Consider the following 14,799-nt stretch of genomic DNA (forward strand, 5'->3'; position numbering starts at 1 on the left):
CATAGGAAGTCACAGTAATTATGAAAGTATTCCTCTAGGCAGAGAAAGGGAAGATGGTGGAAAGAGCAGGGGACCCTGGTTTCGTCTGGTTCCTTGAATTCAGCTAGATATCTATGAAATCATTCTGAACACCTGTGAATTCAACCTGATATCTAAGAAAAGAATTGTTGCAATTATACAAATAGAAAAGCAACCACTTTTTGCAAGGCAGAAGGTGCAGTGATGGAATCTGAGGGGATATATCAGAAGATAAAATCGAGGAGGGAGGGAGCCTCCATAAGCTGGCTACCGGAAAGTGATACAGTAGCAGAGTGCAAAGTCTGCTCTGCTGAGGGACATCCATGCCTGAAAGGTGCTCAGGTGGTGAAACGTGGCAGAATCCTAAGTGGGACAGTGTGGTCTCAGGATCCCCAGGGGCACAGAAAGAACGGGGGGTGCCTGAGTGCAGCAGAGTTCCCAAGCATTGGAGCGGGAAAGCCAGCTGCAATCAGCAAGCCCCTGGAGTGGCCTTTCAGCTGGGTATTGCCCTAAACTGCAAACCATGGCATGATCCACAACCATTCTCCAAGCAGGGGCCCAGCAAGTGACAACTGTGAGACTATGCTCCTTCCCGTAGGATGAGTGGCATGGGTGCATGCACAATGGGGCAAATGCTCCCCGAACAGGGGCCCAGCAAGCCGGGGGGGCCACAGTGAGACATCCCCCCCCACACCAGGATTGGTGCCGGTGTGCACCACAGGAGTCTGCGGAGTTTGGCACACACAGAAAGGACTGTTTTTCCCTAAAGGTGCACTGAAGAGTGGGGTCAGTGATCATTCTGCTCTGGGGCTGGAGATCAGAGCACCACCATTTTTACTTTCTTTTCATCCTCTAAAGTGGTGGGAAAAGTCTTCAGGGAATAAAAGCCACATAGAGCAACCTGAAGCAGTTTACACTGAGCTTGGCCCCCTGGCGAGGGGCAGTGCAATGTCACCCAGGCAAAGACACCTGAGAATCAGCGCAGCAGGCCCTTCCCCCAGAAGATGAGCAGGATCCTTAGGTGAACACCAAATGTATAGATCACTCAGAACTGAAAAACTCCTGTGCTACAGGAAAATAGTATATAGAATTAGAGTTTTTTTCTCATGAGTCTTTAGTCTTTCAGTTAGAATTTTCCTTTTCTTTTTTCTTTTTTTCCTTTTCAATTAGCTTCTTATTTTATCAACTCTTTGTTTTTAAGTCTTTTTTTAATTTTCATTTTTTACATTTATATTTTAAAGATGCATTCTTCATTTTTGGCTTCCTTTCACTGTATTCAATTTTATTTTTGTATATACATAAGTTTTTCTTTATTTACAATTTTGGGATTTAGTGTCTTCTAACAAACAGACCAAAATGCACCCAGGACCAACTGGATCACCCTGTTTTGTCCACCTGTGAGATTATATTTTCTCCCACCCTCCCTTTTTTTGGTTTCTGACATCTTCAGATTTGTCTGGTGTCTACTTTGCTGGGGTCATGGTTGATATTTTTGATTTTGTTCTCTCCTTCATCTATTCTTGTCTGGACAAAATGACTAGAAGGAGAAATTCAAAATAAAAGAAAGAACCAGTAGTAATACACTCTGCCATAGATCTAATCAATATGGATATAAGTAAAAGGTCAGACCTAGAATTCAGAATAATGATTATAAAGTTACTAGCTGGGCTTGAGAAAAGCATAAAAGACAGTAGAGAATCTCTTAGTGTAGAAATAAAATCTAATCAGGCCAAAATTAAAAATGATTTAACTGAGATGCAGTATAAAATGGATGTTCTAACAGCTAGGGTAAATGAAACAGAAGAGAGAGTCAGTGACATAGAAGACAAAATGATGGAAAGGAAGGAAGCTGAGGAAAAAAGAGAAAGATAATTAATTGACCATGAAGGGAGACTTTGAGAAATCAGCAATACCATAAAGCAAAACAATATTAGAATTATTGGGGTCCAGAGGAAGAAGAAAGAGAGAGGGACAGAAGGTATATCTGAGCAAATCATAACTGAGAACTTCCCTAATCTGGGGGAGGAAACTCATTCAGGAGGCACAGAGAACCCCCATCAAAATCAATGAAAAAAATAGGAGATGAATCAAACTAATAACTATTATCTCTGAATGGTATCATTGATTAAAAGAGATTCTTTATTTTAACTTTTATTCTGAAAATTTTACAATAAATATGTATTAACAACTTACTTTTAAAAAAGCAATCAAGCATAAATAGATATGTTAGATAGAGGTGAAGTCCCATAACCCCACACTTTCCTCCTCTCCTTTCCCACATTTAGGAAAGTTGATCTACTCTTCCATTGTTTATGAATGCCCTGATAGATGAACAATTGTGTTCCTCCCACTTTTCCACTACTAACAAGAGTGCTTCACACACGTGATTGTACAGGTCTCCATTTTCCACTGTGTAATATTTTTTCTAGCATATGCTTAAAGCAAACATAGCAAAATGTTTTTTTATTTTATTATGTTATGTTACTCACCATACATTACATCATTAGTTTTTGATGTAGTGTTCCATGATTCATTGTTTGCGTATAACACCCAGTGCTCCATGCAGAACGTGCCCTCTTTAATACCCATCACCAGGCTAACCCATCCCCCACCCCCCTCCCCTCTAGAACCCTCAGTTTGTTTCTCAGAGTCCATAGTCTCTCATGGTTCGTCTTCCCTGGTTCATCTCCCCCTCTGATTCCCCCCCCCCATTTTTCCCTTCCTACTATCTTCTTTTTTTTTTAAGCGGACTCATGGATTCCTGTCATATTATTTTCTGTACTTTTCACTATGCTTGAAATATTCCATGAGTAAAGGCACATTTAAAGTAAAGCAGAGGTATGAAATAAGTATTTTATATTTTTCTGTTAAATTTGAAGTTACACTGCTATTATTTATTTAAAAATAGAAATACATTTTGGGACACCTGGGTGGCTAAGTCAGTTAAGCATCTGCCTTGATCTCAGGGTCCTGGGATCAAGCCCCACAACTAGCTCCCTGCTCAATGGGGAGTCTGTTTCTCCCTCTGTCCCTCCAACCCCCTGCTGATGCTCACTATCTCTCTCTCTCTCTCAAATAAATAAAATCTTTTAAAAAAATAGAAATACATTTTAAAAGCAATATGCCATCCTGGTAACAAAAACATCAATTAGATCAAACACTCTCTTAGGAAACCATAAGCTTTAGTTCTTGATACCATGTGTCTGGACTTATTACAATAGGACATAGGCAAAAGACATCTCTCCACTTTAATTAAAGTCAATTACTTGATAATTGCCCAAAATTTTTTCAAAAAACTTTTGAATCACATAATCCATATATACAAATAAGCAATAATTGAACCTGTGAGAAAAGATCGCTTTCTTCATTTTGGCCATGCATGAGAGATATTTTTCTTTATAGACATGAAAATATATTTCTAGACCTAATTCTTTAAACCAGGAAATGGAAAATTAAAAAAAAAGTGTTTAAACCAGGAATCAAATGTATAAGATAAATGTTTCTATAAATTTGCATCAGACTTAGAGTTTCATTATTGGTTGTGATAAGCTAGTCAAAGTTCCCCTCCATGAGCCACAAAAGACTCTGGTGTTGACAATCTATCACTTACTTGTCCCCTTTCTCTAGGGAAAAAGGAAGAACTAATAAACTGTAACTATTAAGCAGTTATACCAGGTTTTGTGTGTCACATATCAGAAATTAATTATACATAATGCCAAAGAGAAAAGTGTTTTAAAATATTATCTAAAAAACAAAATTCTGTCAGAAATGCAGCTTACTACCTATTCAATGTTTCATAGAAAGAATTAAAGGGGATTGCCCTTTGGTGCTGCCAGTGAGGTAAAAGAGTTACAATTCAATATCACCTCTCATTTCCACCATAACAGAGATCATAAAGATCAGAACACCCCCTCACTTTAAAATCATCATCTAGTCATCATCTCTCCACACACTTTGTCTGTGATATGATTGTCATGAGTAGGAAAAAAGAGGGACAGTAAAGGTTATTTGACTAGCCTCTGTCTCTTGGCTTCCTTATACTTCCATATTTCTGCATTAAAAAAAAAGTCAAAGCAAGGCTTATTTCAAAGAAGAGAGATGCCACTACCTCTGACAAGTTTCTAAGAGAATGATGTAGTCTTATGCACCCAGAAAAAGAATAATCTTAGTGAGAGAAACTTCTTGTACTTGGAATAATTGAATTGTAGAATTTTACATCTCAATAAATGCATGCTGAATTGAATTTTTGAGTTAAAAAGAACACAGAACTTTACATTCTGGCTATTGTGAAGTAGCTTGCAACAATCCAAACCTCTTGCTGAGAGCAATGAGAAAAGTTAAGCAAAAATCAAAACCAGAAAAAAAGTTTGAAGGTATTCAGAAAGTCAGTGCAGCAACAGCCCTTGAGACATCAAGAGTCCAAAGAGAAGAAAACTGCAGAGCAATGAGCCATAGTTCTATGATATGGTTCTTTCTCATCAAGCATTTGCTGATTCTAGGTACAACATTGAATTACGGAGATCAAAAATAATTGGAAATAAAATATAGCAAAGAGCACATATCTATTATAAACAGTGCAAAGATCCAATATATATGTAATTGGAGACCTGCAGGCAGAGGAGAGAGATAATGCGATAGTACTGAAGAGACATTGTCCAAATACTTTCCAAAACTGGTGAAAGACATTATGCTACATATTTAAAAAGTGTTTAAAACTCTAAGCAAAATAAATACAAAGAAAACTATACCCAAGAATATCCTTATAAGACTACCAAAAACCAAAGACAAGGAGAAGTTTTTAAAAGTTCAATGGAACATTAGTAAGAGTATGACCTTTCAGTGAAATTATGACAATTAAAAAGAACAGAATGGTATCTTTTATAAAAAATTATTTAAATTCCAGGTAGTTAACATACAGTGTAATATTAGTTTCAGGTGTACAATATAGTGATTCAACACTATGGACCAGCATCTTGAAAAGATTGGTAGAAACAACTGCCAATCTTGAATTCTATAAGAAATGAAATTGTTCTTTAAGGTAAAAGTAAAATAAAATATCCAGATAAGCAACATCTGGGACAATGTGTTGTCTGCAGAAATCCACTACAGCCAAATAAAATGATTTCATATGGAAATATAGAAATTGAAGAATTAAAAACAATGAAAAAAGGAATTATAGGAGTAAATAAAAAAGATTTACAAACAATAACCATATAGAGCCAAACATATAGTTATCAAGAAGAGAGGTAGGTACTTAATTGTAATGAGTATCTGCAATCTAACACATGTGTTAAATGAGGTCAGTGGCAGATAAATAACATCTCTAAAAATCATATATCCTTGCCATGGCAGAGGGGGAATTATAATCCAAATCTCTTGGCTGTGAGTAAAAAGCACTTTTACAAACACACCTGTCTGACTTCGGTGAACCCTCTAAAGATTTCTTATTAACATTTTAAGTGACCCCTATAGTTCTAGAAAACATTTTCACTTATCACCTTAAAGAAAAAGAGATTATTACTATATTTATTGAACAGAAACTCCTCGCCAGTATTGTTAGGCCAGAGGAAAAAAAGGAAGAACAAGAAAGAACACATTAAAACTATTATTTGCATAGGAAAACCCAAAAGAAACTACAATCTATTTGAATTGCAAATAAATTTAGCAATGTGACTAGATAGAATGTCAATATGCAAAATCAATTATATTTATATTCCTGAAAAAAGAAATAGAAAATGAAAATGTTAAAAGCTGTCATTTAAATAGTCTAAATGTCAACATTTAAAATAACTCAAAACAATCAAATACCTAGAAATAAACCTAACAAAAGACATGTACAAAATCCACACCAAATATTACAAAATAGTGTTGAGAAAATTCTAAGAAATCTTAAATTACTGGAAAAATATACTTCATATATGAATTGAAAAACAGTATTTTAAAGACACCATGTCTCTCCAAACTGATCTAAAAACTTTGGAAAATTCCAACCAAAATCCTAGCAGCTTTTTTTTTTTGAGTTCTTGAAATTTGATTCTAAATTGGTAAATGGATGGAAACACAAAAAAGAAAAAATGTAGCCAAGACAATCTTAAACAAGGAAAAAAAAAAGCTAAAGGACTTACATAACTTGTTATCAAGGTTTATTTTTAAATTACCTTACCTGAGAAATTGTAATATAAGGTACAAGAATCACAAATAGAACAATGGGACAATTGTTGGGTCAATTGGATATGCAGATGTAAAAAATAAAATTTGAAGCCTACTTCACATTCTATGCAAAAATCAATTCCAAACAGATTAGAGATCTAGATGTTAAAAGCAAAACAATAAAGCTTCCGGGGTGGGGGAAAGAACAAAAACATTTACAGTGATGAGGGAAACAAAGAGTTTTTAAGCATGATATGAAAATCCATAGCCTTAAGGAACAAATGATAAATGAAACATTAAAACAAGGAACTTATCTTCATTAAAGACACCATTAAGAGAATCAAAAATCAGCCCTCAGTTTGGAAAAAGATATTCACAATGCAAATACCTAACAGAAGATTTATATTCAGAATATGTTAAGAATTCCTATTAATTAGTAAGAAAAAGTCAGACAACGAAATAGAAAGATAAGTAAAAGACTTAAGCAGTCATCTTACAAGGAGCACATATAGTCTGTAAGCATATGAAGAGGTGTGTGGAATGACTAGAATTCTCTTTTATTTACTTGTATATTGGTACAACCACTTTAGAAAACTGTACAGGATAATCTACTAAAGTTGGACATATTTATAACTCATGACATAACATTTGCACTCTTAAATATGACCAACAGAGAAATTCATACACATGTTCACTAAAAGTATGCACCAAAATATTCCTAGTAGCACTAGCTCTGATAGCACTGTGTAGCCTTGAGGAAATCACTAAATCTCAGGAAATTTAAAAGAAGAAAAAAACTGGAAAAATTCCAAATGCTTATCAAGAAGAGAATGGGTAATTAAATTGTGTTTTAGTCAAGCATGAAATACTATATGGCATTGAGAACCGGTAAATTGGTGTTATGAGTAATAAAATGAATAAATCTCACAAATGAAATTTTGAACAAAATGAACCAGAAAAAAAGAGAACTTACTGTATGATTTTATTTGTGGGTGGGTGGAGGGACAGGGGAAATAGGGGATGGGAATTAAAGAGTACACTTATCATGATGAAAAATAAATAAAATAAGCAAAAGAAAAAAAAGAAACTCAGGCTATGAAGGAATTTGAAAATTGATCTTTAGAAATACTTATCACCATGATTTTGTTGCCAGAAATATTAAACTAAGATTTTTAAAATAATGAAACATAATAAATTACACTGTTTTCAATAAAATAATTATCTTTTTTCACTGAGAGAAATTTGAACTTTTTACTGGTAATAAATAAAATAAAAATATTTTCAAAAGAAAAAAGTTCAGAAGCAAAACTGATGTATGGAATTGGGAGTCAGGATGGTGGTTACCTTTTGGGAGTTGGTAACCAGAAGGGGCATGAAGATGACTTTGGACTCTTCTTGGTTTTCTGTTTCCTTATCTGCATGATGGTTGCTTGTCTGTGTCCACTTTGTGAAAATTCATTAAGCTGTACACTTATGAAGTGTGCAATTTTCTATATTTAGGTTATACTTTGATGAAATTTTAATTAAAAAAAATAAGCTTGGAAGGTGGAAGCCCCTTTCTTATTCATAATCATAGAACATCAAGAGGATATTACAGTAAATGTGTCCCATGGGGCCATGAAAGGCAACAAACAAATGAATGGAAAAGCAGAGGGTACATGAATATGATGAAGCAGAAAGTGTCAATACTGAAAATTGATTCAACCTTCTCCTTTCCTCAAATTTCTTAACAGATCTCTACTTTCAATACAACACAAACTATGAAAGAGTCTGTATAGTTATAAATATTATCTATACTCAGTCCAACAACTCTCTACCTAATCTTCTACCCAACATTCTGTGAAGTTTTATTATTGAGCTCAAGGAAAGAAAAAAGGATCTCTGGAAATTTCCAGGTAGAAGAGGAACTACATTTGAACTACATAACTCCTGGTAGCAGATGCTAAAAACAGCCAGGATGAATGACTGTTTGCGAAATACTGAGACATATATATGTATTTTGAGGAAATACATTTATAGGAATTTCTATCATGATTTCTATTTCAGTCAATAGAGTGGTTTTTACAAAATATTTCAATCATCAGATAATTTAGTTCACTATACCTAGTTGGTGTTAATATACCCGATTAATACAATGACATTTATCAAAATTTTTGCAGGAAGAAACCATGGGGAAATTTTTAAAATAGATACACTTTTTTTCTTTCCACAAATTAGACATTTGCTTCTCAAAAGTAATCTAACATTTATAGAGATTTTGACACACTAATGAATAGATACATTTCTATGGCAGGACAAGTACTAGTTTCAAGATAAAAGAGCAAGGCAAGGTAATAAACATCCAAACAAGACGAACATCTCACAGAGGTTCTGATTTTGCCATCTGACCATCAAGAAAAAATGGAGAAAGCACATCAGCTACATGTCAAATAGGCACCCTGCTGACCAAATGGCCTTCAGCTTTCCACTGCAGAATAAATTATTTAAGCCTTTTGAATTTTGCTGTCTATTACAGTAATTACTAAACACAGATTATACCTTGAATTGTGACTTCAAAGCAGTCATTTCAATTTTGAATCTTACGAAATTTCATAATAGAAAAACCTGGAGGACTGGGCAAAGAAGATTGACCTTTTTGTCTCTGCTACATGGAGAACGGGTTTGTCTTCTTCCTGTAATATTTATGTCTCCAGTAAGAAGAGTATGCTCCTAAAAGCCAGGCTATCGGTTTCCTAACAGTGGACAAGAAAAGGAAGGCAGAGCTCCTGTCTACTGAATGATAAATCAATGAAAAAGATCTTGCAATTACTGAGTATCAGATGCTTAATTCTCACAATGACCCTCTAAGGGCATCATTATTATCCTATTTGACAAAAGTAAAAAAAGATGCGTAAAGAAGCAAACACTGTGTGTAAGTTAAACTGCCACGAAATTCCAGATCTTGGAGGAACATGGCCCTGTTACCTGCACTATCCTTGGGCCACCTTCCTGTCTCTGTATTTAACAGACTTCTAAACCCACCAGCAAAAGCAAGATAGCTCAATATATTCAAAATTGTGTTTACAAATTTGCTACTCAAGTCAAGTGACTTGAGACATTCTCTGAAGGTAGAACTATGACAGTGTGATGGAGAAAGTCCTGAACTTTGAATCCGTTCATCTGGGTTCTAGAGCTGTGTCTCACTGTGTAGCCTTGAGGAAATCACTAAATCTCAGTTTTACACAGTTGTAAAATGAGATGATTGGACTCAATGCATGGGTTTTGAACTGCTAGATGTTGTTTTTTTAATTATACAGGGTTGGCTCACAGATCACCGTGGGGTAGGATTACATGGCTGACTAAGTTCCTAGTCAAGATTCTCCATTCTCCTGGAACATAATTACATATCCACACTTTTGCAGTGGTCTCATGGTGAGTGCGGTGTTCCCTGCACCTTGAGCCTGGGTTTGGCCATGTGAATTGTTTTGACTAATGAGATATGAGCAGACATGATGTGATTAGAGGCTTGAAATGTGCCTGGGGGTAGAGCTTGTCCTCTTAAACTTCATAATCTTTCATAAAAATTAGCTTCTCACTGGTATTGCCTGCCCTTTAACCCGGGACCCACGTAAGGCACATGGAAGAATGAACCTGAGCCCAATCAACAACCTGGAGAACAGACCAGATGACAGTCTGGACACCTGCACAGATTAGCCAGCCTACATTATCAGAATTTCATAAGAACAAATGCTTGTTGGTGTAAGCTGCTGAGATTGTGGGGGTGTATACAGCATAAACTGCCTGAGAAAGAGTGTTACAAGAAGACATCACCAGAGAGACTCCCGAACCCTCACTGTTGCTTCAACTCTGTTTATACATTTGGCAGCCTCATAACATTTCACTTGAAGAATAGGTCCCCAGTCAAAAGTTTGGAAAACCTTGAAGTAGATGGTAACTTACATCCCCTTCGGTTTCTTATTTTAAGATTTCATGATTCAAAGTCCATTTTTTAAATAAAAATAATAAAGTAACTATCAGAAAATGCACTATATAAGACCAACTACTCTAACTCCATAAATGAGCCCATCAGGAAATAAACATGAACCAAAATAGTCCCACGTAAAAAGGATTGCAATGTGGTGGTACTATGTTTCAGGATCCATCAATATGCGGCATTTTACCCATGTTTTGGCAAACAAAATTGCAGCATAGAAGACAATAAAGAAGCTGGAAATTGATGGTAATTTAAATAATGCATTTCCTTTTTGGCTAGCATTATCTTCTTAACTATTTTGTTATCTCAGTGGAGTGAGGATTACTGGATTGTGATTATTGTTTGTTTGTTTGTTTACTTTGTGCATCAGAAATGGACACATGGTCTAGAGGTATTCAGAATCAGGGCCCTATAGCCCTCCTTCACTCCGGTTTCAATAGTCTCTTCAACGCAGATGGCATTACATTGTCAGCTATAAAGAACCAGGACTTAGACTCAGGAGTCCAAGTTTCCACACCTACTTCTGCCCCACAGCTAGTTGGTGACCCCAGTCAACTCACTGGATCACCCCTCACCTGTGTGCTTATCTAGAAGTAAGGCACCAGAGTACCTCGAATGTGCCTATCAGCTCCCAGCTCCCATAAGTGTTTGTGACAATGACATTAGAAATGGTGTCAGAGAGAGTAATAATCAGACTGGCCTAAGACAGATATGAAAAGTTTGGAAAAGAAGGAACTCTGAAAAAGTGGAGTTGGCTCCATAGAGACAGGGTCACAGAGGAAAATACTCTCTGACCCACCTTAAAACCCATCTATCATCACACCATAGCATCTCTATGGCAAGTTATAGTAAACTGAGGCCACACTCCCAAAGGTAACAACTACCTGCCTTAATCCCAGGTAGATGGTGTTCCTTGGGCAAGTCTGGTCATTAATCATTCACAGTATGCTGTGCATTATATGACAGAGGTCAAGAACTGGTGGCCCACACACAGCTTGTATTTAGCTGGCATGGTGTTTAAAAGTAGGAATTAAAAAAATTTTTAAATAAAAAAATAGTAATTTATTCCTAATATGGAAAAGCCAGTTATCCCCCCCCAAAAAAATTTCAGATTTCTGGTTTTTATGAAAAACTGGAAGATTTGGCAACTGCTGAGTCTGTGGTCCAATGCAGCACCAAGTAGCCAGAGGTAAGAAGGAGCTGCCTCCTTTGGATGGGGCCTGTGGCGCTTGGTTATCAACAGCTTTGCTGCATGTCTTCTACTCATTCTGGCCACCTGCTTGGCTGTCCATGAACTCTGAGAGAGACCCAAGGGAAAAACAAGGGGTTTGGCCTGCAGGCTTCCAAAGATCCCACTCTAAAGCAAAGCCATTGAAGCATGAATTGTGCTGGGCCATAAGCGTTTTAATCACCAGAGAAGCCTACCTATATTGTATAAGAAGTACTCATAGATACTGAGAAGCCCAGTTTAAAAACATAAAGGTGCATTTCCCAAATCTAAAAAGATTTTGCTAAATTGACTCATTTTACTTTTTGCCTACAATTGTATTGTCATTAGTCTGTAGAGCCCCGCTTCCCTCAAAGGGCACTTTGATGTAAGACTAATAATGGGAGTTTTCTGACTTGCCTGAGCAGTGGTCAGGAATAAGTTTCGGTGTCCCACTCAGCTCTATTCCTGGCTTTATCACTAGAAATTATGGAAAATATGACTTCCAGCTAGGAGAAGTTGGTTCTGGCTGTTAAACTTTTATTTTCCCCTCTAATATTGGTAACGTTTCTCTAATTTTAGCTGTGCCAGAATCACCTGGAGGATTTGTTTGAGCACAGATTGCTGGGGCCCATCCCTAGAGTTTCTGATTCAGCAAGTCTGGGATGGGGATAGGGAATTTGCATTCCCAGCAAGTTCCCTGGTAATACTGACACCACTGGTCCTACATGGATGCTTCCAGCAACACTGAAATAACATGACTTTGGGCAGGTAACTACCTATCTGGGTTCAGCTTTTCCATTTATAAAACAAGGGTGAGATTTAATCCTCTCTCAAGTTTTTTTTTCCCCCCTTATCAAAGAATAGTGTAGAACTATCTTAAAACCAGTTTTCTTTCCTTGCAACATAACCTTATGCAATTGTGCTTCTTTTCTTTCTGGACATGCAATGAGTTTAACACTCATCTGAGCAATGGCAAAAAGTCTCTTTATTAGGAAAACCACATTTTTTTCTCAGCATTTCTTTAGTGCTCCTCCTGAGAAAAAATATTTTCATTTTCTTTCCATCTGTGCTTCTTTAGAAAGTAGAAGAGTATAGGAAAGTTCTAAATCTACATACATTTAAAAAGTTTGAGAATAATTATTGCTGAGAATGATAATTTTACCTTTCGCCTTAATTTACAAGTCAAAAGATAAATCATATGGTTTAAAAAAGATAGAGAGGCATCCACTGCCTTTTAATGAATGAACTTCATTGTGCTTTTTAGCACAAGGATTCCACATTTTAAGATGGTTCTGAATGAGCTTCAGTGATGGATTATTTACTGTAATCTTTCCTGTCCTAACTAAGGAGGCACAGAGACCATTACTGAGATGTCAATACAGTTTGATCCTGTCAAATTAAATTTCATTTGACTCATATTCTCCCTTCAGGGTCACCAGTCAGAGACTGATCAATAATTTAGTAGGGGTTGGCCTTCCTCAGAAATAATTTCCTAATAATCATAAATATAGGCTAGCCTCTAGGCATCTAAATCCAAATGCCATTTCTTCTTGGTGGGAACACTACTAACACAACAAAGCAGCTCATTTTTTGCAGCTATTTGCTCACTGAAGCAACCTTTTTATTCCCCTTCATATTTTCCTTTATGGGAAAAAGAAAACATATAAATATGTATATGTATAACGGTGTATGTGTGTGTGTGTGCAGATATATATATATATCTGTCTATATACACACACACACATATAGTCCATATCATTGAATATATTTATATATATAGTCCATATATGTGTGTGTGTATATATATATATAGTCCATATCACTGAATAATTATGAGTACATATAAATACATACACATACTTTTATTGAGATACAACATACATTTAGTGCACTAATCTTAAGTATATAGCTTGATGATTTTTTACACATGTAAATACTCAAGTGCTCACCACCAGACCAAACTACAGAGCATTTCCATAACCCAAGGCCGAAGTCATCATCCAAGTCAATGTCTGCAATTCCCCACCTCCAACCCAGGTTGTCATTAGTCTAACTTCAATCATTATCAATGAGTTTTCTCTGTTCTTTACAGTCACATAAATGTTATCACACAGTAAATATATACTCTTTTGTGTCTGGTTTCTTTCACACGGCCTAATGTCTATTAGACTGATCCATACTGTTGCATATATCAGGAGCCCATTCCTTTTCATTACCACAATGTATGAATATACCACAATTTCTCTGTCCATTCTTACATCCATGGACCTTAGGCTTGTTTCTAGCATGGTTAAGATTGCGCTGCTACAAATGTTTCTGTACTTGTCATTCAAGCACCTTTCAGGTTCTCTGTTATCCACCTGAGAGGGATGCTGGTAAAATGGCTTGTTTGATGGTCCTATACGTCCTGGTTTTTATCAACCTGCATGTGGCTCTGACATGATGTTTGTTTGCACCTACATATAACCAAGGTTGGTGGGGAGGGAATTGAAAAGAGACTGGAATCAACTGTAAGAATACCACCAATACATCCCCATTTAACCCCCCAAAATAACTCGAGGCTGGGCCTATCTGGAGCAGTTTTATGATAGCACAATCTGAGAGCCACAGGAGACATCAGAAGGCCAAGCCAAGCCAGGCACCAGCAGGAAGGTATGTGATATTTACAATTAAGACCCAGAGAGGTTTAGAGACTTTTTAAAAGTCATATAGCTGATAAGTGACTTTTGTAGTGATCCTAGAGCCTAGCAAAGTTGGGAACACAGGTCAAGTTTTTTTGTTGTTCAAATTGCCCTGTACTAGGGTCCCTGGCCAAGGGCATAGGAGTGAGGGTGAGAGTCAACCAGTTATTGCAAGTGAAACACTGGCTGAAGAATCCAAGCAGTTCATTTTTGCAAAGACTGCTTGATCACTCTGGTGGTTGTAGTTGGTTACTCCTGGGGGCCGTCCTGGCGAGAGAGCCTTGGCCAGGTCCTCATCATCAGTGGTGGAAGCAGAGCCATTTCAAGGATAAAGTAAGCTGAGGAATTGTCCTAGACACTGAAAGGAGTAGTCAACTCCCTTCAGTGTCAGACTTATCCTTTCTTTTCCACCCTGCATGGTCAATCAGAAAGTGGTCTTTTGGGAAGAAAGAGGGCAGCTAAACTAGGTGTTGTTTAAAAGGGCCCATGACTCATGTGTTTACATAATCAGCCCATTCCAGCACTATCATTCCCAATCAAAGCCAATCCCTCCTTCCGGACACTTTCTCAGGCTGTCTATTATGCTTATGTGAGTGATCTTCCCCTTCCATTCTGTCCTTGATACTCATTTTCACTGGCATAAACAAACTCACAGTGGGTGAGGAAGCAGAGACCGAATATGATTTACTTCTTCCACCTGTCATGATACACTTGTGGGGGCTGAGTAGGAATTAGGAAGGGCTGTTCCTGCGTCTGACTGGGAACAA

The sequence above is a fragment of the Zalophus californianus genome, chromosome 1 (genome assembly GCF_009762305.2).
Source record: "Zalophus californianus isolate mZalCal1 chromosome 1, mZalCal1.pri.v2, whole genome shotgun sequence".
NCBI classification, from domain to species: domain Eukaryota; kingdom Metazoa; phylum Chordata; class Mammalia; order Carnivora; family Otariidae; genus Zalophus; species Zalophus californianus.